The sequence below is a fragment of the Phyllobates terribilis genome, unplaced genomic scaffold (genome assembly GCF_046119375.1).
Source record: "Phyllobates terribilis strain yellow unplaced genomic scaffold, ASM4611937v1 Scaffold_3__8_contigs__length_932513732, whole genome shotgun sequence".
Classification (NCBI taxonomy): domain Eukaryota; kingdom Metazoa; phylum Chordata; class Amphibia; order Anura; family Dendrobatidae; genus Phyllobates; species Phyllobates terribilis.
The window spans coordinates 423,311,288-423,334,976 of NW_027362763.1; the positions used below are offsets into that span (position 1 = coordinate 423,311,288).

Genomic DNA, 23,689 nt, shown 5'->3' on the forward strand with positions numbered 1-23,689 from the left:
TGGTCCCCCACAAACAGCCCCCATATAGCAGGATAATCCCCCACAAACAGCCTCCATATAGCAGGATGATCCCCCACAAACAGCCTCCATATAGCAGGATGATCCCCCACAAACAGCCCCTATATAGCAGAATCATCCCCCACAAACAGCCCCCATATAGCAGAATCATCCCCCACAAACAGCCCCCATATAGCAGAATCATCCCCCACAAACAGCCCCCATATAGCAGAATCATTCCCCACAAACAGCCCCTATATAGTATTATGGTCCCTCACAAACAGCTCCTATATAGCAGAATCATCCCCCACAAACAGTCCCTATATAGTATTATGGTTCCTCACAGCAACCAAAAAATCTTTATACTCACCTAATCCTGTCTCCTCATCCTCCTCAGCGCCCATCACCTCGTCTGTCCCGTCTCTCAGTGGATGCTAGCGATGCGATGCAGTGACGTCATCGACCGCCTACGTCACTTGCATGCAACGGCCTCCAGCAAGTCCTCGGCTGAAGGGATGTCCGCGGCCTGTCTGCGCAAGGAACCTGCGCTGCGTGTGAAGGGATGCCCGCGGCCTGCCTGAGTAAGTGACGGAGCCTTCGGCTCTGTGCTCAGTCACAATTGCTAATAGCAGGTAATGCTTCCCACGGCCGGACTGGCCCATCTAGCATTTGCCAGAACTGCCAGATGGCCAGTCCGGCCCTGATACTGTGCATAGGCAGAAATCTGACAATCAGTGGTGGGGGCGCGATTATGCAGAGCTTATGAATATGCTTGACTACCTGTCAGCAGGTTTACTAGTTCTCTTGTGATAATCTCCTGCTGAGAAAACAATGATTTTATCAAAACTACAGGAAGAAGCTCAGTAAATTACACATTGCTGGAATCAGGGTCTCTGCCCCCACAATATGCTGCTCTCAGATTAGATGGCAAAAACCTGGTGACAGATTCCTTTAAGATATTCAGCCAGTTTTTGTGTCCTCCCAGCTGGGATTGTTCTCTGTTTCTCTGACCTGGCTTTGTTCGCTTCTTTTCTGCATTAACCCCTGCTGTTCTGAGTTAGATTTGACCTTGCTGGACCAGATTTTATTCCCTGCTCATACATTTTCTCTGAGTGACTACTTGCTACTGACCTGTGATTCTCAGCAGCAAAGACCAGATTTCTGTGTATAAGGTTAAAGCGTGAAAACCTTTATTACCTAAGGGTTTGTGCACACAATGGCTTAAGACGCCGACATATCCACTGAGTTTTTTCTGCTAAAGAGGCTCCAGGAAAACCCCTATTTTAATATATACAATTTAAAACAAAATTTAAAAAAAAAACTGGCTTCCAAGCGAAAGCTGATGTAGATTGGTCAGATCACTTCTTATAACCGCTTCATGGCTTTGAAAGCTTGAAGGGGTTGAAAAAAGATCAAAAAGACTGGACGTGTGCACAGTAAGTCGTTTTTACTTTGCTATGCATATGTTCATTATTTTGAGTGTTTTTTAGTGCTTTTTTTAGATAAGTTTCTGGTGGAATCTGGCTGAAAAAGATGTTGTGTGCACATGCCAAAGATGCAGTGTACCCTTAGATTATGCTTACCAGAGTAGCCACAGCCAAGCCTGAATGTGGTGCTACAATTACTAAATGGACAATCACTATTGCACATAGCTGTTATGCCTTAAAGGGTTTGTCCAGTACTTTTACAATGATGACCTATCCTTAGGATACGTCATCAATACCAGATTGTTGGGATGGGAGTCCCAACACCCACACCAGTCAGTTATTCCCATTACCAACGGTGACCGATTGTGCTTAGTTGCAAAATTGAACAACACAGCTCTACTTAGTGGCCTCAGCGGGGTACTGCAGATCAACCTCCATTCATTGACAGCTGATTGGTAGATATGCCAGCTGTCACACCACCACTGATCTTTTATTGATAACCTATTCTAAGGGCAGGTGCAGACAAAACATTGGATCGCACTTGGACCAATGTTAGTCTGTAGGACCGTGCATATGTTTGATTTTTACCTTGTGCAAGGACAAAAATCGCTGCATGCCTGAGTTTAATCTGATATTGAGATTGCACTTAGCCATGCAAGTCAATTAGTTCATGGAAAACATTGGACTACACTCAGATGTCACCTGAATGCAGTCTGATTTCCAAGGACTGATAGAATGCAGAAGATGGAGAAATGTTGCTCTCCATTTTTTGCACATCTGAGAGAATTGGATCACACTATACTCACACTCTGATTAAACTCTGATCAGAGTTTGGTCAAAGTGTCATATGCGTAATGGACCCGATAGCTCAAGAATATTGGGTCTGAGCTTTGCACTGTGCCTCAAAAGTAGTTTTCAGCCACATATGGGGTATTGGTGTACTCAGGAGAAATTGCACAGCAAATTTTAAAGTCCTTTTCCTTCTGCTGTCCTTGTGAAAATGAAAATATATATTTTTTTCATTTTCAAAGGGCAACGTTGTAAAATTATGTGAAGAACCTGTTGGTTCAATGTGCTCACCACATGTCTGGATAAATTCCTAAAGGGGGCTACTTTCCAAAATTTATTATAATTTACTGTATATATATTTATTAATACTCCATCAATTAATATTCCAATATTTTATTGCACCTATCCCCATATCAAAAAGGTGCAAAGTGCAAATGCCAGGTTCTCAGTAATTCTTTTATACCCCTCTTATGGAGTATTAATAAATATATATAAATTATAATAAATTCAGTTTGTGGTTGGTGGTGATTGTAATGAAAGTACCTGGAATTTTAAATATTGATTTAAAATTATTTTGAAATAAAAATATGTAATTTTTAATTATGTTGGTCATTCTGTTCTTGAAATTGGTGCGATAGCACGTTAGTTTCTGATTGTGGTTATTCTATAATACATGTTAGCAAAATACTAAATTATCACGATAACAAGAAATAAGGTAGTCAAAGGGGCCTTTCTGCTTCAGCTTGAAATCAGAATGTGATGGAAGGCAATTTTCTGATTATCTATTTCGCTTGTTGTAAAACGGAACAGACAAACTAGAAAGGTAAGCGAACATGTGAACAGAGACTAAATCAAGTTTCTGTATTGTTCTAGGTACAGTAGCAGAGAAGACAAACATGTTTCCACTTGTCTCTTTTTTTGCATCACAATCAACAAGCTTTGGTACTGACAACCAGTAGCATTCATAATATCAGCTCTGTTTAGATCCACCCTTGTCATATTTACAGAAGAAAACATAATAGAACAGTAGGATTATCTATTATTATAAATCCTTGATTTTTACAGGTCCAGGTACTTCTTAAAGGGAACCTGTCACCAGAAAAAACGCTATTAACCTGCCACCAGAAAAAAACGCTATTAACCTGTACATGGAAATTATGGGACCCCATAGCAGAAGTTCTAGTTGCCCTCCCTAATAAAAAATAATAATATTCGGTCACAAAAGAGCATATCTCATAACTTTGCAGCCTTTACAAAGTAATTTTCCTCCTACTGAAGCCCTAGATTCCCCCTTTCATTGCACCCATAATGTATGATGCCAACAAAAGTGGCCCACAAACACTATGATACCCACACAGTGAATTCCTCCACAGTACCCTCCACATGCACAGTATGATGACCCTACTGTACGCTACCTCAACTCCACCGGCAAAGTAAGGTGACCCCACCATAATATGATCCCCCAACTGTGACCCCCTGCACAATCCTCCATGCAGTATAATAGCCCCCACACCTCACCACACTGTATAATGGCCCCCACTAACCCTCCAAACAGTATAATGCCTCCCACACAGCCCTCAACACAGTATGTTGGACCCCACACAAACCTTCACACGGTATAATTACTTGCATACAGTATAATGGCCCCCATATAGCCATCCATCAAGTCTAAAGGCTCCTCCTTAGCCCTCCAAATATTAGAATGGCCCCCACATAGCCCTCTATATAATACAGTGGGCCCCATCGTCCTATAGTACACTGTACCCCATAATCCTCCATATAGTATACTGCAACCCATAGTCCTCCATATAGTATACTGCACTCCCCATAGTCCTCCATATAGTATAATGCACTCCCCATAGTCCGCCATACAGTATAATGTGCTCCCAATGGTCCTCCATATAGTATAATGCATTCCCCATAGTCCTTCATACAGTATAATGCACTCCTCATAGTCCTCTATACAGTATAATGCACTCCCCACAGTCCATACAGAATAATGCACTCCCCATAGTCCATATAGTACTGTATCCATTCCCCATAGTCCATATGGTATAATGCACTCCCCGTAATCCATATAGTACAATGCACTCCCCATAGTTCATACACTATAATGCACTCCCCATAGTCCATACAGTATAATGCACTCCTCATAGTCCATACAGTCCATACAGTATAATGCATTCCCCATAGTCCTCTATACAGTATTATGGCAACTACAATGTATTCGCTAATTTAAAAAAAAGATACAATGCTCATCTCTCCTCCTCATTCCCCTACTGCTCTGGTCTCTGCAGAGAGCGTTCCAAAGTGCCCGCACATCTCAGCGTTACCATGTAGTGACATCGTTGCTCCCCCTGCACTGAGACGTCAGACGCCGAGGAAGAATGATGGAGGAGGAAGCGTCAGCTGACGCTCCTTCTTTCATCATTGCTTTTAACTGGATCAGCATCCAGGATGCCGATACAGTTTAACTTGTGATAATGGGCGGGGGCGCAAATGCTCATTGCTGGCACTGGCACCAGGCCCCCCCCGGCTCACAGGCCCCATTGCAGCCCTGTGGCCTGCCACCATTGGCAGTGCACCACTGTAATCTGCAGATATGTGGTTAATCATCAAGTTAGTAGCGTTACTAACCAGCCCGGAGCCCACACTTAGCTGAACACTGTGGGGAGAAAATTAACTTGTTCGGGTTTCAGTCACGGGGGTGGCGCTGGCGCTGGTTCAGTCACCACTCGGAGTATACAGAGTGGCGGCTGTAACAGCGACACCGTCACTTACTGACACTTAATCGTCCCTTCTGCTCCAGGTCTCCAACCTCAGCTGCAGTCAAACTTCAATGTTTCAACCAACAACTACATCACTGACTGACTGACTGACCAACTGACAAAACCGTTACTCTACTCTGGCCTAAACTCCTCCCCCCTTTGACTGGACCAATCACCAACTCTTCCTCAGTTGCTGGGCAAAACTTCCCCATTACTACCCTACTGCAGTCACTAAACCTTCCATATCTAAGGTACCCCCAACTAAATGTTTTACCTTTCTAACTTAATCCCTAAGTCCTATGCTATGCCTTATGTCTTACACACTAATAGGCCCACCACTGCCTATTTACCCTAATATTCCTATCACTAACTAAAAACTAAACTATATCCCATTCTTTTCCTATACATTATACATGAATAACATTATGCATTGATCCCAATACATTACATTTTAGTACAAACACTGTTTAAAGAGGGAGAGGCATATGACAGCCCAGTCACACCCTTATACACCCGACATACAGAGTGGTGACAGATCCCGCGCTGGCGCCGCCCCCGTGACTGAAATCAAAATGCTGACTGGGGGAATAAAGTTAATTTTCTCCCCACAGCGTTTGGCTTAGTGCGGGTGCTGGGCAGGTTAATAACCTACAGATTGACCCCATATCTGCAGGTTAAGCACTGGGCAGAGAGATATATACTTTGTGAATTGTATTTATTGAATACAACCAGCCCTCACATTTTTATCTATAATATTATGAAACTAATAGTTTCCATCCTAAATCACATTTTCATGTCATCACATTGAATTGTACAGGTTATGGGAAATATTAAAAGTGGAAAAGTTCTGAAAGTATTCTTCTTGTTATGATTGATATTTTTTACATGACAAAAACCTGGCATTTTAACAGTGTGTAGACTTTGTGTGTATTAATGTCAGCGTTTCTCTGCCAATACTCTTTTATTGGTGAGAATGAAATGTTTTGTGGAAATATTACATCAGAATATCATGGTTAGTAATTCTACTATGATTCATCATTGGCTTCATTCCTGGGTATATTGCAGCATTGGAAACTGTCTGAATGTTTCTTTTGAATTTCCTGTGTAGTATCTGATGCATAAAGGAAAGTCTGTACTTTTTGGAGATAGTGAGAAAGGATGTTTTTAAGTGAATTGAGTTTTGTCATTAATGGAATGATGGCTTTTAAATCACATGTACTGCACCACAGTATACCGTATTTTTCGGACTATAAGATGCACTTTTTCCTCCAAAATTTTGGAGGAAAATGGGGGGTGCGTCTTATAGTCCGAATGTTAGGGGGTATATATATATATATATATATATATATATATATATATATATATATATATATATATATATATATATATATGGTGTGGGGGTAGCGGTGGAGGAGCGGGGCACAGGAGGCAGCACCCGCCCGCTGCAGCCTACACTGTCCCCGCTGCTAAAGAAAATGAATATTCACTACTCCCCACGCCCATGGGGCGTGGGGAGCAGTGAATATTCATGCACCTTAATAGCAGCACACAGTGTAGCCGTGCTGCGGCTCCTGCTGCTGCCGGAATCACCTGTGCCCTCTGTTAAAGGGTATGAATATTCAACCTCTCTCCCCACCCATGGGCGTGGGGAGGGGGTGACTATTCATGCCCTTTAATAAGCGGGCACACGCTATAACCGGCAGCAGCAGGAGCCGCAGTGTGACTACGCTGTGTGCCGGCTATGAAGGAGAGTGAAGTCACTGCTCCCTGCGCACACAGTCCCGGCATGGGGAGCAGTGACTTCCGGCAGCTGATCTCTCCTTGTGAGCCGCGCATGGCAGTGATGTAATTCGTGGCTCACATGAAGAGATCAGTGTAGGCAGACAGGATGCAGTGCTGGAGGAGAGAAGAGAGGTGAGTAGGAGTGTTTATTTTTTTTTTTGTGCAGCATGATGGGGATTAGGGGGACCATGCATACTAGGATAGGGATTAGGGGTGCCATGCATACCAGGATAGGGATTAGGGGTGCCATGCATACCAGGATAGCGATGAGGGGTGTCATGCATACCAGGATAGGGATGAGGGGTGCCATGCATACCAGGACAGGGATGAGGGGTGCCATGCATATCAGGATAGGGAGGAGGGGTGCCATTCATACCAGGATAGGGATTAGGGGTGCCATGCATACCAGGATAGGGATTAGGGGTGCCATGCATACCAGGATAGGGATTAGGGGTGCCATGCATACCAGGATAGGGATGAGGGGTGCCATGCATACCAGGACAGGGATGAGGGGTGCCATGCATACCAGGACAGGGATGAAGGGTGCCATGCATACCAGGACAGGGATAAGGGGTGCCATGCATACCAGGACAGGGATGAGGGGTGCTATGCATACCAGGATAGGGATGAGGGGTGCCATGCATACCAGGATAGGGATGACGGGTGCCATGCATACCAGGATGGAGGGGTGCCATGCATACCAGGATGGAGAGGTTCCATGCATACCAGAATGGAGGGATGCCAGGCATACCAGGATGGGGATGGGGACCACGTATAAAAGGAAGGTAGGGGGCATATATACCAGGATGGGGGATATTGTCAGAATTGGGGGACATTACCCCTTTACCAGTGTCAGCAGAAGACCCCCTCCCCCTTAAAAGTGCATCATGACCACATTTTTTGCTTACATTTTTTTTTATTTTCCTCCTCTAAAACCTAGGTGCCTCTTATGGTCCGGTGCCTCTTATAGTCCGAAAAATACGGTAAATAGTTATTACTGACGACTTTTAGATAGCTGAGATTATAAACATATACAGTATATACATATATACACATGTTCACCACAAAAAGGAGGGCAAATATAGTAACATAGTAAAGGGATTTTTAGCTTTACGCAAATAAAATGTAATCATTGTAAATAATAAAATCGATATATCTTTCTAATATACTTTGTTTCCTCATAAGCCTCAAGATGTTGTTGCTACAATGCATCGATCTGGAATCCAGGCGACTTTGCTGACATTGGTCACTTACTGTACAGTACATTGGATACAGCTGTATACACTTCTAGCTGAGAACAAGGCTAGCTACTGTATGTAAACGGACTTCTGCCCTGACATGCAAACATAACCCTACAGTACTTATTCACAGGCAGCAGACTAATATCTTTAAAATTATGAAAAATAGTAATCTCTTGTTTCTATGATATCAAAGAGTTTTCCTTTTACTGCTATAATTAATGCATAAAAGTTTCAGTATTTTGAAACATTTTTATTTTTGCAAATATAAAGATGCAGAATATTTTGTTTTGTCAATTTTCTGATATTTATTTAGAAGAAACTTAGCAACAATTCAAATAACTAAAATATGCCTAAACACTATTGTGAATTATAAACAGTTACAGAAATTGCACTACAAAATTTGGTCCTCACTCAGTGACAACTCTTTTTCGCTTGTCTCTTGTACTCCTGCATCAGATCATCTCTTACAATTGTCCAACAGTAATTGATGGATTCTATTTTCTTTGATATCTTTTCTTCATAGCCGCAATATCTTGGTGAAATCTCTCACCATGAATGTAAGAAATAAATCTTTATGACATATTAGAGCCAAGATCCATATATGTTTTGAGGAAATTTTCCACCAACTCTTCATGGATGTCTGTTCTTGAGTTTCCCGAAAAAAATTGTCACCACTAATGCGAATGCTACCCATGCAGCCTTTTCTTTACCCTGCAACTCAACCATGGAAATTTATCAATGATAAACTTGAAAACTTGAATGGTTTTGCATTTTTAGCCATTGCTTTGCAAAGTTTTTCATTAGGCCCAACTTGATATGCAATGGTGGTACCAAAATCTTATGTGGGTCAACAAGTTCTGGATGCAGGATATTTTTACTCCCTGGCTGAAGTGAATGTCGAAGAGGCCAGTCTCTTTTATTGTAATGATATTGTCTTGCACGACTATCCCACTCATTCAGGAAGCAGCAGTACTTTGTGTATCCACCCTGTAGACCAAGCAAGAGGGCAATCACCTTTATGACACCACAGAGGGGTCACAAATGTTGGTCACAGTTCAGGCACCTAAACAACTGTTTCATATTGTCATAGATTTCTTGTGGCCTGCATAACCAACTAGAATTGAAGGTAGAGCATTGCCATTATTCAGCAAGACGGCTTTTAGGCTTGTTTTGGACGAATAGATGAAGAGCCTCCATTCCTCTGGATTATGACTTTTCTTCAGAGCTTCCATTAAACTGTTGATGTTTTTTCATGCTACAAGATCACTCTCCATGAAGAAGTATTCGACAAGATCTTTATCATGGTTGCGGAACAAAGAAATCCGAACATCGCCTACTAGTAAATTCCACTGCTGCAGCCTGGAACCTAAGAGCTCAGCCTTACTCTTGGCTTGTCTTCGTTGTGTTCACTTTGTGTTATAAGGTATGGTTCAGTTGAGGTTGCTGACAGAAAGTCTAGGTCGTGAGGGAAAGATGTTTCATTACACTAAGTGCCCTCTTCTTTCTCACTTGACTTGACTGAAAATGTTTCTGGTGCTTTTGGAACTGGCAGTTTTTCTGTAGATGGTGCTGGGCGTATTGCAGATGGAATGTTTGGATACTATAAAGTCCAGTTTTTCTTCCTTGAAACTCCTTTCATAATGAGGGGGTCCAATGCAGACATAGCAATTGGTAGAGTGATTGTTTGGCTCTCTCTAAATCATTTGAACCGCAAAAGGCATAGATTGCCTCTTCCCATGCAACCACTGGGTAAGATGTGACACACATTTATTGCAGCATATGTGTGGAGCCCAGCCAAAATACAGGTTGTAGGCTTTACTTATCATGATAGTCAAGATTCGCCTTTGTGACTCAAAAGTGACTTCTCCGCATACGTAGCAAAAACTATCTGCTTTGTTAATGCAAGAATGAGGCATATCTGAAAAAACATATAGAAACATGTCAATATGCTAAGAAATTAAGCTAAGTAATCCTAAAACTGTTTACCTAACACAGAGAGCATTTATAAAAGTAGGTGATGCAACTGTAATTAGAATTGCGTCATTGGAGCTGAGTTAGCGTTTTTTGATTGGTCACCCTAAGATGATGGCATACTGAAGGCTCAATGACTAAATAGATGATGTAATAGACTAGCTACTAACTATGCAATAATGATGATGAAATAAAGTCACAATTTTTCTATAAGCCTTCATGGAAGGTGTCAAAAGTAATTTCAACCTCCTCTGGATCTTGAAAATCAGAGCCAATCAGTAAATTTAAGCATCATATTCGTTTTCAGCACACAAAAATTAGTTAGGTTCAATTGTTTTAGTCTCTGGAAGAATTTGGCTGTACAACGGTAAAAGTACTGTAGTCAACCACTTTTATATTAGTAAGTCATCAATGTATGCTGTTCTTTAAGTATTGAAAAACTATAACTCCTTTAACCCTAGAACGCATACCTGGGGCCTCGCAGGCCCGCCCTGTTAATTGTTTTCTATTTTCTGCAAGATTACTTTAGTTAGAATTTTGAAACTCTAGGTATTCCTCAGGTATATAGTTGTTTGTCATTTTTGTTTGAGTTATTCCATGTTATTTGCACACGGGCCTAAAAGGCCCCAGGTATGTGAAAAAGTAGATTTTTATGGTCATGCGTTCTAGGGTTAGACATTTTATATATACCATTTAAATACAGATGTTCTTTTTAAACTCATTTTATTGAACTTACAATTCAAGAGTATAATTCAATAAAACTTTGGAAGAACATAGAAGTGTATACGTGTGATTTGTAATGCAAACAAAGTATTAAGTAATTATTTAAAAGAAAATTGTCATGGGGATCAACACTTTTAAGCCGTCTATATGAGAATATAGGTCATAGGAAACTAAACAAGATTATACCTTGATATCTGCAATCTGATGCCTTATTCCAGAGAAATCCACGTTTTTCTTACATGTTAATGAGCTGTTAAGATCTATTGACAGGACACTGTTCTGCATAAAAATCTGTTACTGAGCTTATTTTTATTAAAAGGGGGAGTTACCAGTGTGAGACATGTAACTAACACAGTACAGTAGAACTAAACTTTGTCTCATTACAAGCATACTGTATTTGCCGCAGATCTCACAGCTCTGCTGTATTGCAACAATATTGCAACATTTTTGCAACACTGGCTGCCTGTGAGCAGGAAGCTGAGAGGAACCTGCAGACGTGTCAGGTGTAGTCACACACAGCTCTGCAGTGAGATCAGAAGAGCAGAGAAAAGACATTACACATCGCACTGCTAATACCCCTTTCATGTAAAACAAGCTCTGTAGGCAGATTCAAGAGAACATCTATGTTCTATCCCCATAGATCTGATAAACTCATTTACATATAAGAAAAACATGTATTTCTCTGGAATAAGGCACTGGATCACAGATGTTAAGGTATCATTTTATTCAACTTCCTATGACCTAAATGCCCATATTGAAGGCTTAGGAGGGTTGATCCTAGTGATAGATGCAGTTTAAGCATGCACAAAACCATATAGCAACAATGAAACAAATGATTATGTACCCCATATAGAGACCAACCTGCACCAAAGTGAGTAGCAAAGTGCACAATTGTAATCTCGTCTCGACATCAAGAAAGACCAAAGGACACAAGGAGGGTAACCAGTCAATTGGTGAGGCACACCAAGCCCCTCAAACCTTAGAGGATATCTAAAGTCAACCCCTGTTTTTAAACACAATGGCTCTGATTCATTATTTGCATTTTTGTTTTAATTACTTTTCTTTTTTTCTAGTGGTATTCTCTGACATTTATTCCATCATATAAACTACAGCGATATCGTTTATTCATCAAAATGGCGCAAGCGGTTCATGAGTTTGGTGCAAAGTCGGGAATGGGCCTTTTTCCTGTCGCTTATCATTTTTGTGCCTTTTTGAGAAAAAAATTGCATTATTTTCAAATTGTTGCAAAAAGATGTGACTTTTGATTTAGGTGCATTAAATCACTCCAAAAGTGAACCGGAGTAGAGTTGCACCAAATTTTGAGACTTTTTAAAAATTATCAATTGATGAAGCAGACGAAAACATCTGGAATTACTAGACTCCACCCACAAAATAGAAAAAAATTAAAAAAACAGGCAAGCACATATGAAATAGACTTGAAAAAAGGTGCAAATAGAATAATGAATTGGGTGCAAACAAAAACAATGCAAAAGAGACAAAACTAAGGCTAAGTGCCCACGAAGCAGAAATGCTCCGGATTTTTTCTGCATCTCCCTGGCAGGAAAAACGCATGTGGATTTTACAAGTGTTTTTGCATGCATTTCTGCATGCGGGTTAACAAGCGCTTTTCCAAGAGATTTTAGCATCACTTGGAAAAGTGCTTGACAACTTGGTCACACTATATAAATCCATGCAACCGGCATGGATTAATATATTGTGACCAAGTTAATAGTTAAAAAAGAATAAAAATGGTTAAAAATCAAAAAATAAACATTATACTCACCTTCTGATGGCCCGCGGTCTTCTCTCGGATGCGTCCTGGCTCCCCGGTGGCTCGCGGTGGTGTAAAAGGACCTTCCATGATGCCGACGTCAGCGGTCCCATGACCTGTCACATGACTAAATGACGTCATGGAAGGTCCTTTTACACCATCGCGAGCCACCGGGGAGCCAGGACGCACCGGAAATAATACCGCGGGTGAGTATAATGTTTATTTTTTATTTTAAATTCTTTTTTTTAACAGGTACTATGGTACCCGGGTCTGGAGGAGAGCCTCCTCTTCTCCAGACCCGGGTACCATCCGCACATTGAATCGCTAAATATCTGCATGTGTACATGTAGTCATGTGGATATTATGCGATTCAATGCAAGTGAATGGCGGCAATTACGCCGTGTTTCCGCAAAAATAATGGACATGCTGCAGATTTTTCCACAATGATAATCTGCAGCGGAAATTTCAGCAGCATGTGCACAGCACATACGGAATATCATTGGGGACCATGGGGCACGAATTACCAAGCGTTTTTTAAGCGTTTTCGCTGCGGAAATTCCGCGGCAAAAACGCTTGAAAAATGCATAGTGGCCACGCAGCCTAAAACAAAAAAGAAGGTGCAAAGGGAATGAATAGGGGCCTATATAGTCATATGGTATATCTTTGTTCACTAATTTTTCCACTTGGGTTAGAGACACATGTTTTGCCTCATCCACCTTGTTTTTAAAAAAAAAAAATCTTTATTTAATGAATTTTTAAAAGGTAATACAATCACAAGACACAAACTGTGCCGAGATAGAAAGGCAACAACAAAAAGTAAAATAGTATCAATACAGACTGTCAAGACAATACTTCTTATTCTTTATAACATTGGGATCCTGAAGGCAATCCAAGGCAATATCAAAAGTTGTACATTAAGGAACAGGATATAAAATTTCATAACCATAACCACACAAACTGAGTAAAATAACACAGCCATAAGAGAAATCAAAGAAAAAAAAATGAAAAGAGTAGAGAAGAAGAAGCACAAATGAAAGAGGGAAGGGGGAGGGATGGAGGAAAGGAGGTGGGTAAGGTGTTCGAAGGTGGGATCCTATGATTCCACGAGGCTCATTTAACATTGTTATGTCACACGATCCTTGCGGCCAATCAACCCTGGCTTTACTCTCATCTTCTACAGAGATAATTAACATCTGGAGGAAGTAAAAGGGCAGCCGCAGCTCTCACTTCTTCTGGATGTCTTGATTTGTACGAAGGAGGGAAAAAGGAAGCCACCACTGATTGGCGGCAGGGATCGTGTGACATTACAATGTCAAGTGAACCACGAGAGAGCCAGTGTCATCACCGCTGGAGCGGCGCTGGCATTGGATTTGATTATAGATGTTATGTTTTTTAGTTGGGATGAAACATAGGGATACAGAAAAGGTTGTCTGAATAGTGGACAACTCCTTAAGTGCCATATTTGTGCTTTCCACCTTCATGACACAGCTAATTTTATGGAAGTGATTTTTGCACCCAATAGGTGAATATGATGTGCAGATATAAGACTACACCAGTGATACCTATACATACGAGGGAAAGTAAACTATGCTTTGGTTGTGAATGATTATGGTTGTGCTTGATAATGGTTCATTTTATGCTGAGATCCAAGAAAAACTAATATAGTGCAGGATACATTCTTCAAATGCAGGAAACAGTCAGACGATGAACAACAGCTATTATCAGCTGTTTGTGCTAACTATTACAGAAACAGGCAACTAAGGAGCCAGGAAAAGTCTAATCCAAATCTTTACAATTTACATACAGTATTTTGACAAGTAAGAATTTAACTTAAGCATTTAGAATATTGTTATAATATACTGTATGAATATAGAAAAATGGAATGAGACTATAATAAAAAGTTATAGTGCCATCTGCACATAGGTTGTCTATGAACTTAGAAATACCGCATAAGTCATAGAAGATTTTTAGACACCGCAGCGTGAATGCTAGCTAAAGCAAGTTCTATTATAGTAGACTAACCTTGTTAGACTTCCTGCCAGGGGCATCACTAGTATCAAAGATCCAGGGCTCCGGCCCCAAACTTCTTGGCTGGAACCCTGGATCTCTGAATGTCTATGGTTGCCAGACACCTTCCTCCAGCTGCAGACAGTCAGCGGAGCGACGGCCGGGGCGCAGGCACGGAGGTGAGCAATGTCAGTCACTGACACCACTCACCCCTCTCTCTGTCCTGGGCTCCGGTCGTCGCTCCCTCCCTGCACTCACCGCCTGGACAGGAGCAGAGGAGCACTCACCTGCAAGACCCTGGCCTGTGCACACAGGGAACGCCGGATGGAGTGACGTCATTGCGCCGTCCAGCGTCCACTGCTGCACTTCACAGAAGAGACAGTGGACGGGAGCCTGGATCATGTGAGTATGATCTTTTTTTTAATGGGGGGGGGGGGGGATACGCTGAGGGCCTGTGCTGATGGGGGGGGGGGATATGCTGAGGGCCTGTGCTGATGGGGGGGGGGGGGACACTGATGGGGCTGTGCTGATGGGGGGGATATGCTGAGGGCTTGTGCTGATGAGTAGGGGAATACGCTGAGGGCCTGTGCTGATGGGGGGGTACGCTGATAGGGCTGTGCTGATGGGTGAGATATGCTGATGGGGTTGTGCTGATGGGGGGATACACTGATGGGGCTGTGCTGATTGGGGGCTACGCTGATGGGGGGGATACGCTGATGGGGCTGTGATGATGGGGGGGAATACGCTGATGGGGCTGTGATGATGGGGGGATACGCTGATGGGGCTGTGATGATGGGGGGGAATACGCTGATGGGGCTGTGATGATGGGGGGGAAATACGTTCATGCAGGGGATACGCTGATGGGGCTGTGATGATGGGGGGGAATACGCTGATGGGGCTGTGATGATGGGGGGGAAATACGTTCATGCAGGGGATACGCTGATGGGGCTGTGCTGATGGGGCTATGCTAATGGGTGGGATACACTGATAGGGCTGTGCTGATAGAGGGTTAATAAACTGAGGGACTGCGCAGATTGGAGAAATAAAATGATGGGCTGTGCAGAGTGTAGGGATAAACTGAGGGGCTGTGCAGGGGGGCATGAAATAAGGGGCTCTGTGTTTGGGCCATGAAATGAGGGGCTGTGCAGGGGGACAGTAAAGTATATGAGGAGCTGTGGTGGACATACTATATATGGGGTCTGTGTTGGTGACAATACCATATATTGGCGGCTTGTTGTGAATATGATACCATATGGGCGGCTGTGGTGACCATCATACTGTGTAGGGGGACAGATTGAGGAGTGATTACAGTTTTAAGAGGACAGCGTGGTGGGTAATATGGGGGCATAGTGTGGAGAGGTTGCACAGAATGGATATGGAGAGGAGACAGTGGGAAATGAAGGAACAATATGGAGAGGGGTTAGCATGATGGGGGGACAGTGTGGAGATATAGAAAGTGTAATGGAAAATTAGAGAGGGGACAGCCATGGTATAGGCTGTGCTTCATAAAAGCGGGTGGTTATAGCTGATAATGGTGGACAGTGTGGAGGTCATATACCATAGGAGGATTTTTAGGTCATAATATGAACAGATATTATTATGCAGAGGGAATTTTAATAACACTCCTATTTTTAAGGGTACCGTATGGGGATGTGCTGCAAAAGACCGGAGAAGAGGGAGGTCTGCAGAGACATAATACTGGCTGTAGGGAGATATGGGGGCCATAATACAGCATATAGGGAGCTGTGGGGCCATCATACTATATATTAAGAGCTGTGGGGGGCATCATACAGAATAGAGGGAGCTGTGAGGGTCATTATACATATTTGTAGCTGAGGAGACCATCATACTACATGTAAGGAGCTGTTGGTGTATAATTCAGTGTATAAGGAGCTCTGGGGCCATAATATAGCATATATATGGCTGTGGAGGCTATCATACTATACTACTTTCTATGGGACACTATTATTTTTAGAGGCACTCTGTCTTTGTAGGGTTAATTTATGGATGGGTAATCATAGTAATGACATAATTTTTGAAGTATTGGGGTCACTGTTCCAGGCTTGAAGAGCAGGCAGGATGAGGCATTTGTGCAGGTTGGAAATAGATGGAGACAGTGCCTGAAATATGAGGTCAAATGTGTCTTTGTTGTAATCTCTGCAGACGAGTCCTGGCTGGAGAAGTTGTTATAACGGTCTGGGCCAGATGAAAAAGACAAGAAAAGTAAATGACTCCATCAGAAAGAACGTTATCTGTAAGTCCCTATAATGCATATATCTGTTCTGTAATCTCTAATATGGTTGGTAGGACTGCTATATACCACTATATTGTCAATGTATGGTGGTAATATCAGTCTCTTTAAGAGTTTTTTTTTTTTATTTAGTAACAGTTTAATGCATTTTAGTCATTATGTAATGGTAGGTGTATGGCGGTATTAAGGTGTTTGTATAGTGTGTTTTGTTATGCAGAGGTAATGTTCTTATTATAATACTATGTAGTCACTGTGTAGTGGTAATGGTAAAGGATGTTGTGTTGCAGTATTATTTTGGCCTTGTATAGTAGTAATTTTGATAATATTGTTCTTTGTATAGTGTTTTTAAGGTTAGCAACAGTGGTATACTGTAATTATATATGCATAAATGTTCTTTTAAGTGGCGGGGAGGTTGTATGGGGATACATGTACTTTGGGGCTTGGTCCCCAGATGTTTTAGGACCCTAGCAACACCCCTGCTACCTGCAATTAGTAATACTTTTATATTACCAGTTCATATAGTGTCTTCCAAATGCTCAGTATGGATGTATTGCTTGGCAGCTTTCTCCTTTTTTCTAGCATATCTCTTGAACATTAAAGGGATATTCCCAACATTGGGTGAGGTTCAGAGAGGGGAGTGTGCAGGGCAGGCGTCAGCACCCGAGCAAGCGCCAGGGCCCTGAGCAAGCAGGGGGGCCACTCGCTGTCAGGGACACTGGCACGCTATGGGGCCCGTGAGTCGGCGGGGCCTGGTGCCAGCACTTGGGCTATCACCGCACCCCCCCCCCCCCCCGTGCTTTAAATTGCTCAAAATACTTACCTCTCCTTGTTCCTCTGCAGCTCCGGTGTCTTCTGCGTCTTCTGACTCTGTGATGTCTAAGGATAGAGGGTGCGATGTCATCACTACAGCACACCCTCTGTGCTGAGCAGTCACAGTGCAGAGAGCTGGAAGACGCTGAAGAGACAGCGTCAGCGGCCAGCGAGGAGAGGTGAGTATTTGATGTTTTTTTTATGAATGGAGTATTATATGGGGCCCATTATGTATTGAGCATTATATGTGGCCCATTCAGTATGGAGCATTATATGGGGCCCATTATGTGTGGAGAATTATATGGGGCCCATTATGTATGGAGCAATATATGGGGCCCAAACTGTAAGGAGCAATATATGGGGCCCATTCTGTAGAGAGCATTATATGGGGCCCATATCTATGGGGCCCATTATGTATGGAGCATTATATGGGGCCCATTTTGTATGAAACATCATATGGGGCCCATTATGTATGGAGCATTATATGGGGCCCATTATGTATGGAACAATATATGGAGCCCATTATGTATGGAGCAATACATGGGGCTCATTATGTATGGCGCATTGTATGGGGCCCATACTGTAAGGAACAATATATGGGGCCCATTCTGTAGAGAGCATTATATGGGGCCCATTCTGTTTGGAGCATTATAGTGGGCCCACTATTCTGTATGGAGCAATATGTGGGGATCATTATACTGTATGGAGCAATATATGGGGCTCATTATATTGTATAAAGCATATGTGGTCCATTATTCTGTATGAAGCAATATATGGGGCTCATTATTCTGTATGGAGAACTTTGTGGTGCCCATAATACTGTATGGAAGACAATGTGGTGCCCATAATACTGTATGGAGGACTATACGGTCAGGTCTAAAATGAAAACTTTTGAATCTCCTCAGGGCACGCACTGTGCAGTGCGAGGACTCCCCTGTTTCTAAGCTATTGTAGCATTTACAATAGATATCACTCATGTAATATAAGAAGTAAGTGAAATCTTTGGCCTTGTACTATGCCTATATTTCTTTGTCATATCTGTGCATCATGAATCGTGATATGTGTGAAAGGGGCCTACTGAGACTTTTTCACCCGGGGCCCACAAAAACCTGAAGCCGGCCCTGGCAGTGTGTATTTTAATTTTACTGTTTGCTGTTCATTTCCTAGGTGACTGAATATGCATTGTCCTTACAAGCTTTTTCCAATAGAGCTTGTAAGTGCTGATAAAAGCTGGACAGATCGGTGGAGCACACTGCTAGCTCTTGATCCGGCCAGCCTCAGTGCAACTGCACTCTTCTGATACCGCCAAGGCAAAGCTGTAACCCTTTGTCTATTTCCTGTAAATCTTTGTCTATTTCTATAGCAACATTCACAGAAAAGCATAATGAAAAAAACATGGTGCAAAAGCAAGTAGTAAAAGAAAGAACCACTATAAATTATATTCTAAAATATCTGTAAAGTACTTCATAATATTAAGGAAGAATTGCTTACAATTACATGAAATATTCATAGAGAGACTCCACAAAGTATTTCACAAAAAAAACCCTCACATCAGAAAAACAAACACTAATTTTTAAAAACAAGTCTTCATTAAAAAGGTATTTTCAAGTTATTAAATTACGAAGATAAGTTAGAAAGCATGAAAATAAGCAATTTTGCAATTGACTTGCTTTTTCTATCTGCTGCCATTCTTCTGCAATAAGAGCTTTTATCTTTCATATTGTACAGCTTGTTTCCATGGCGTTCGGACACTAGTGCATGCCCAGACGCTGCTCAAGAGTGCACAATAGTTATATTCCAGGAGGAAGGTTAACTCCTAATATCTTAAAATTACAGCCAACTCTCTCCACCCAATTGATTTCTAAACAATATCTAAACATCTGCTCAGCTCCCTTCCACTCCCTCTCAAATTTTGAAGAGCTGCATCAATAAATCCTTTAAAATCATCAGCCCCCACCAGTCTCCTAATCAGAGATTTCAGCTTTCATTGTCTGGAGCTGTGTGCTTGTTCAAATGCCCTGTTATTTCTTTATGTAAATATGCTGATAGAGTGTATAATCCAAAACAAACCACTGAGAGCTGAATGTGTTACAGCAGAACTTGTGCTGAGCTTTATAGTTCTACTAATGCTACAGTTCTGCTACTCACCAGAACTGTCACTCAGGGTGGAGAGCCTGCCCTCTCAGAAATCAGGAAGTAAGGGGACTGTAAGGAGACCGCAGAGCTCTGAGCTGCTCAAGAGACAACTTCAGAATACACCTTTAATGCTGGTTAAAATTCATATACACAAATACCCCACAGTAAAAACATCTATACTTGATACAGAGAGGCTATTGGGAATCCCTCCATTACTTCTCTAAAGAGAAGGGTCAAAGAAAGGGGAGGAGAAGTACTAATGTGATAACAATATAAACACTAGAAGAAATAGAAGTAAGTTTCTCTCAGTTAAGTTTTTCTTTTAGCAATCCCTACATTCTTATTCTCTACCTAATCACGAAGGTTGGCACCCTAAATCACAGGGTGGCAACTCCATTCCTTCGCAGTTCCTCCTGGGATTTGTGACGCGCCCCCAGGGCAATGGGCTACTCGGCAGCCGGGCCTATGGATGCTGGGGGGGGATATGTCACAGTGGCTGGCCCGGTCCGTGGCCCAGGGCAGTCAACAAAAAGGGGATAGTTTATATGGGATTTGTAGTTTGATCGTGACGCCACCTGTGGTTTCTGGTAATTTGTACCCGCGCTGCTGCAGACCTCTGAGGCAGTTGATAGGGCAGCTAGGATGGAACAGCTCCCTACAGGTGGAGCGGGCCTCAGGGCAGTGTAGAGTTTGATGGTGGGAGGTGATGCTGGGACTTGTGGTGCAGAAGAGATGGCGCAGCTGAAATAACTGACGGAGGCAGTGGAGTGCAGTCATCCGAGTTTCACTCACAGTTCTTATTCAAGGTTCTCAGGTACACTGTACGGGTGTCCGCCTCCGCGTCGCACTGTGTCTACCAGACCTGGGGTTCAGCTCTTCCTCAGATGTGTCAGGAGCGCTTAATGGAACCCCGCTTTCTTTATGTTCCTAACTAGACCAACTTCCCGTGCTGGGTCTTCTCCCTCCTGCCCTGCGCTTCCCACACACAGTCCCGCTCGGGTGCTCTGAAGTCCCTTTGGGCAACCTGGAGTTCCCGGACCTGCTTGACCCTCACGGTGACTAGAATGAGACTGTGGCGACTGCACCATGGAAGTGCAGAAGCCTCCGGTTTTTCCAGCCGAGACCTGGACTAACACGGCTGGTCCAGGGGCCGGTCCCCTTTTTGTGGCCTGATCCCTCTGACACCGTGCAGATTTGGGGCGTACGGGTGCCGTCCTGCACTCACCGTACCCCCTGGGATCCCTTCTATAGAATGGAGCCTTTCTCCTCTGCTCCCCTCCTGGGCCTCTGTCACTAGGCCCCACTTGTGGAGCAGAGCTCCTGATGAGACTCTGCTCCTAGACTGCTCACTGACTGTTCTCCACTGACTGCTCTGCCACCCTAAGATGACTTCCCTTTAAATATATCTCCTGTAAAAGTGCTCCCCTAAACTGCTTCCTCCACCCACACCCACTACTGGTTCCCCCTACCTTTGGTTCCCCCTACCTTTGGTTCCCCCCACTCCAGCCAGGGACAGGGCTCAGCACGAACATAATGCATCTTGCCCTTCTAGCCGGCCTGGAGTAGTGTAGTGTTGAATGCGGGTGTTGGGGTTCCGGGCAGAACTCCCTCCTTACCTGAGAGAAGGAGGCACCACACCTCTGGGTGAGGTGCAGTACCTCTGTGGTGACTGAATCCTCAGGGGCGCCTCATTTGCGGTTTAGCTGTTTTCATAAACAAGAATAATTATATACCAAATAGTCATAGAACAATATCTAAGGCTATACACAAAAGAAACTTGGAAACATAAAACGTATTCATTCAAAGAAATGTCCTTCTGTGTCTTTCAGTTTTCATATTGTTGACATAAAAGTTATTTTTTCCCTTTTTTCAGCTCCTCTAAGGCCATGTGCACACTTTGGGTATTTGAGTTTTTTACCTTAGTATTTGTAAGCCAAAACCAGGAGTGCGTGATAAATACAGAAGTGGTGACGTTTCTATTATACTTTTCTTCTGACTGTTCCACTCCTGGTTTTGGCTTACAAATACAGACCAAATACTGAACTTGTGCGCATGGCCTAAGGGAAGCAGGGCAACATCCTCTAGTTTAATAGTATCTATCCAACTATCTTTCAAGAAGCAATGGAGAAATTGCCTGTGTTTTTCCCATGTTTTAGATTTTTGGCTATTTGTGTATGTGAATTTTATGAGAAATAATAAAGTCTTGATTTTAATCGTTTTGGTTTGGTTTTTTTGGTGTAAGGTTGTAAGGAAGCCATCTACCCACAGATTTATTGAAAAGTATAGTCACCTATCCTTTTTACCGTCCCTCCGCTCTTCAGCACCAGCACTGCCTGCCTGGACAGAATGATGGGAGTGTAAGAGTCTGCTGATGCTCCTTCCTCCATCATGATTGCTCCTGCTGACAACTGGAGGAGTGTACCGGCCGTCAGTGCCCGCCATCATTCTTCCTCGGCGTCTGACATGTGAGAGCAGTGGGCACGATAACATCATAACAGCGCGCTCGCTGTTCTGACATGTGCTTTGCTTCCCACCAAAGGCCCAGGGGGCCGGACAATTGGGTGGAACGAGGAGAGGTGAGTATTGTATTTATTTTTTTAAATCAGTGACTGGTTGCCATAATAGCGTATGTAGCACCATAGGGATGCATTATATTGTATAGAGGACCATGGGGGGTACATTATATTGTATAGAGGACCATGGGGGGTGCATTATATTGTATAGAGCACCATGGGGGTGCATTATATTGTATGGAGTACCATGGGGGGTGCATTATATTGAATAGAGGATGTTGGGGAGTGCATTATATTGTATAGAGGACCATGAGGATTGCATTATATTGTATGGAGGATCATGGGGGGTGCATCATATTGTATGGAGCACCCTGGGGGTGCATTATATTGCATGGAGGACCATGGAGGGTGCATTATATTCTATGGAGGACCATGGTGAGGGCAGTATATTGTATGTGGACCATGCCGAGTGCATTATATTTTATGGAGAACCATGGCAAGTGCATTATATTGTATGGAGGACCATTGCAAGTGCATTATATTGCAAGGAGGAGCATGGCGAATGCATTATATTGTATGGAGGACCATGGCGAGTGCATTATATTGAATGGAGGACCATGGTGAGTGCATTATATCGCATGGAGGACCATGGCGAGTGCATTATATTGTATGGAGGACCATGGCGAGTGCATTATATTGTATGAAGGACCATGGTGAGTGCATTATACCATATGGAGGACCATGGCAAGTGCATTACATTCTACGGATTACCATGGTGAGTGCATTATATTCTATGGTGGACCATGGGGAGTGCAATATATTCTATGGTGGACCATGGGGAGTGTATTATATTATATGGAGGACCATGGGGAGAGCATTTTATTATATGGAGGACCCTGGGGAGAGCATTTTATTATATTGAGGACCATGGGGAGTGCATGATATTGTATGGAGGACAATGGGGAGAGCATTTGATTATATGGAGGACCATGGGGAGTGCATTATAGTACTGTATGGAGGACTATATGGAGGATTATGGGGGAGTATTATACTATGTGGAATGTTATGTTGGGCCATTAAAATATTTGCTATGTTGGGGGTCATTATACTGTATGCAAGCAATTATACAGTGTGAAGATTTGTGTGGAGTCCATCATACTGTGTGGAGAGCTGTGTGGGGGCCATTATATTGTTTACAGGGCTAGAGCGTGCTATTATACAGTACACTGTAGGGCCATTATACTGTATGTAATGAGGAATAAATCACGGCACTCCTGGTTGGTGCACAAGTAGGGTCCAAAACCAATAAAATATATGAAAAAGCTTGGAATTCAAAATGAACGTATTGCTTGATTTTAATTGCATATAACAAGTACAAGAATAGAAGTTTCAGTCTCAAATCGACCTTCCTCAGTGTACCGATTGCATAAGTTTACTGTGTCCTCTCCTCTTTCCCTTCTCTACTTATGCAGTCAGTACACTGAGGAAGGTCGATTTGAGACT

The 23,689-nt window shown here is 42.8% G+C and overlaps 2 long non-coding RNA genes across 2 annotated transcripts in view; one reads left to right on the forward strand and one right to left on the reverse strand.

The window, feature by feature from the left end:
• Positions 1-8,241: 8,241 nt before the first annotated feature.
• On the reverse strand, positions 8,242-14,893 carry LOC141258150 (uncharacterized). Its single transcript, XR_012318211.1, has 2 exons — positions 14,764-14,893; positions 8,242-9,922 (listed from the first exon to the last, which is right to left on the reverse strand). It is a non-coding gene; the product is annotated as an uncharacterized lncRNA (long non-coding RNA).
• LOC141258151 (uncharacterized) overlaps positions 14,496-23,689 on the forward strand; it is a 125,252-nt gene continuing 116,058 nt past the window's right edge. Inside the window, exons 1-2 of the long non-coding RNA XR_012318212.1 lie at positions 14,496-14,878; positions 16,640-16,730. This is a non-coding gene — a long non-coding RNA (uncharacterized lncRNA). The remainder of the gene's footprint in view (positions 14,879-16,639; positions 16,731-23,689) is intronic.